Source organism: Trichomycterus rosablanca, chromosome 1 (assembly GCF_030014385.1).
Source record: "Trichomycterus rosablanca isolate fTriRos1 chromosome 1, fTriRos1.hap1, whole genome shotgun sequence".
Taxonomy (NCBI): domain Eukaryota; kingdom Metazoa; phylum Chordata; class Actinopteri; order Siluriformes; family Trichomycteridae; genus Trichomycterus; species Trichomycterus rosablanca.
The window spans coordinates 34,472,626-34,476,334 of NC_085988.1; positions in this window are offsets into that span (position 1 = coordinate 34,472,626).

The window sequence follows — 3,709 nt, forward strand, 5'->3', positions numbered from 1 at the left end:
TATTTTACATAGTTTAAACCACTACTGTAAATTTCACCTATATACACCGACCAGGCATAACATTATTACCACTGACAGATGAAGTGAATAACACTGATTATCTTCATCACAGCACCTGTTAGTGAGTGGGATATAATTGGCAGTGAACATTTTATCCTCAAAGTTGATGTATTAGAAGCAGGAAAAATGGACAAGTGTAAGGATTTGAGCAAGTTTGACAAGGGCCAAATTGTAATGGCTATACAACTGGGTCAGAGCATCTCCAAAACTGCAGCTCTTGTGGGGTGTTCTCGGTCTGCAGTGGTCAGTATCTATCAAAAGTGGTCCAAGGAAGGAACAGTGGTAAACCGGCGACAGGGTCATGGGCAGCCAAGGCTCATTGATGCACGTGGGGAGCGAAGGCTGGCCTGTGTGCTCCGATCCAACAGATGAGCTACTGTAGCTCAAAATTGCTGAAGAAGTTAATGCTGGTTCTGATAGAAAGGTGTCAGAATATACAGTGCATCGCAGTTGCAGGGCTGTTTTGGCAGCAAAAGGAGGACCAACACAATATTAGAAAGGTGATCATAATGTTATGCCTGATAATGTTATGCAGTAAGTCCAATGAGAAACAAAGAAAAATCACTGCACAGATATAAAAAGGTAACAAAAGAAATATTTAACTGTTACTGAAATGCAACGTGTTCAGCTGAACAGAAGAAATCCCAAAATGCAATGAAACAGATCACTCTGCATCCCACCTCTGATCCTGGTCAAGTCAGAGGACATCAACCACATCAGCAGAGATGTTCTTCCTGGCCAAGTAAAAGAAAAAAATGGCATGGCGAATCAATCCCTGGCATTTATCTACGGAATATGGGGAATGTGGTGAAAGGTACAGCACTTCAAAATGTGGGTTGTTGGGGAAGCAGTCATGGACCAGAACTACAGATATATAACAGGTATATTGTGTTCTATTTGAGTGCACCAAGTGAAGGAGTAATGATACCAATATTCTTTTACTCTCTGACAAATGATTAAAGTTCTTCAAATTAAGTTTGTACAAGTGCAACATAAGTGAGACTTATTGGTAATTAGGATGTTGCATTGTGTTTCTAGATGACCAAAGTGTATAAATAATGCAATAAGTGTTCAGAGATTTGCAAAACTGTGATCTAGAATAATATTTTAGTGAGAACAAATAGAATTGTGCTTAGATTTTAGCAGTATGGAAGCATGTTGTTGAAATGTGAGCTTTTCAGAATTGACTCAGGTTGCAGGTGTGAAAATGCTGAGTCGGCCCAGCTGACCGTAACATTGGATTAAGATGGCAGGATGTCAAGACTTTATTCACAAGTCTGTTTAACTGGCTTGTTTTATGCGTTTCAGGGTATATGTGGCATAAACCAAAATTACCAGTACCGTTCTAAAAGTTTGACCCGCTTTTTGAGAGGGTCCAGTGGTTTTTTTATGGTGTAGGTTGGGCAATTTTACTGGCATGGTTTGTGTGCACTTGTCCTCTTATCAAGATAAGTCAATAAAAAATAATATAAAATAATTATGACTGAATACCTAGTCAGTGTAATAGAAAATCACAAAATAATAAATATGTATTTATGCAAAGTACACCGAACACAACATTAAAACCACCTCCTTGTTTCTACACTCACTGTCCATTTTATCAGCTCCACTTACCATATAGGAGCACTTTGTAGTTCTACAATTACTGACTGTAGTCCATCTATTTATCTGCATGCTTTATTAGCCCCCTTTCATGCTGTTCTTTAATGGTCAGGACCCCCACAGAGCATGTATTATTTAGGTGGTGGATGATTCTCAGCACTGCAGTGACAATGACATGGTGGAGGTGTGTTAGTGTGTGTTGTGCTGGTATGAGTGGATCAGACACAGCAGCACTGTTGGAGTTTTTAAATACCATGTCCACTCTCTCTCCACTCTATTAGACACTCCTACCTAGTTGGTCCATCTTGTAGATGTAAAGTCAGAGACGATCACTCATCTATTGCTGCTGTTTGAGTTGGTCATCTTCTAGACCTTCATCAGTGGTCACAGAACGCTGCCTAAGGGGCGCTGTTGGCTGGATATTTTTGGTTGGTGGACTATTCTCAGTCCAGCAGTGACAGTGAGGTGTTTAAAAACTCCAGCAGCATTGCTGTGTCTTATCCACTCATACAAGCACAACACACACTGACACACCACCACCATGTCAGTGTCACTGCAGTGCTGAGAATGATCCACCACCCAAGTAATACCTGCTCTGTAGTGGCCCTGGGAGAGTCCTGACCATTGAAGAACAGCATGAAAGGAGGCTAACAAAGCATGCAGAGAAACAGGTGGACTGCAGTCAGTAATTGTAGAACTACAAAGTGCTTCTATATGGTAAGTGGAGCTGATAAAATGGACAATATTAAGGGTGTCCCAAAATGAACTGACATTTTAAATTTGCCGCCATTTTTTCGTGGCAAAACCAGAGTTAGAGATTTTTAAATTGCTGAACAACGCGTAGAAATTGTAAAAACTCACTTTAAAAATGGTGAAAATTTTGCAGAGACTGTTGACGCCGTTAGACTTATTTCTTTGGGGTTATCTTAAGGATAATATGTACACCAACAAACCACAATCCATTGAGGACCTCAAAGAAGAAATTCGACACAACATTGCTGAAAGTTCTCAGCAATTATGTCAACGTGTCATAGAAAATTTCATCAAGAGTGAACATGTTCTGCCACGGTCGAGGCAGTCATTTGTCAGATGTTTTGTTTCATACATAACCTCCATATCTTTACTTTTAAATAAAGCAAAAACATCATTAATGTTCAAATAAAAAAATGTGTTTTATTAAAAAATTAAAATGTCAGTTCATTTTAAACATACCATGTACAGCATAGCTTTTGCCCAATTCAGTTCTGCTTGTGTACACTGATAAAGCACAGTAGTATAGCAGATAAGGTGGGTGCCACACAGCCTTTAGGTCTTAGGGACAAGGGTTCATTGTTTGCATTAGTTAACTGTTTGTAAAGTTAATCATGTTGTATACTTAGTACCCGCTTTGTCCTAAATCTATAGCAGGGCATCATACGTTTACACTTTCATCTTACATACAGGTCACCTACTGACATTACCACCCAGTTGCCCCTGTTGTAAACTCATTTTAAAACTGTACATAAACTTGTAGGAGACAAGTGTATGGCACGGCACAATTTCCTCTCTGAACAAGGTGACAAATTGGTTTTGTTCACAAGCTGTTTCTTTTACTTTTTAAATAGGTGCAATGAAACTAGACCCCATTTTATAGGCAGGGAAAATTCAGCAGCTGTAACAGCTGCATAGTCATAATCACTTAAAAGGAATTAGGAGGGCTACGCGACAGTTAAATGACATTATAACTCAACAAAGACGTGTATTTTTCACAGAAAAAGAACGCCTGCGGAACTAATTAACATCCCCAAAGTGTATGTCTATTTTTAACTTTACCTGTTTAACTTTACGTGCTAGTTTGGTACACTATTTAGTGTGAAAATATGGAGATTTGGGCTGTCACCAAGTACACTTGCCGAAGTTTGGTAAAGGCTGAATGAGTAGGTGCACTTCAGGACAGCGCGCTGGCCAATCAGGATGCGCGCAGTGACGCCGCAGCCGGCCGACACGCCCCCAGCGTGGATACCAACTCCAGCTCCAGTCGGCGCACGGCACAATACTGTCACATAAC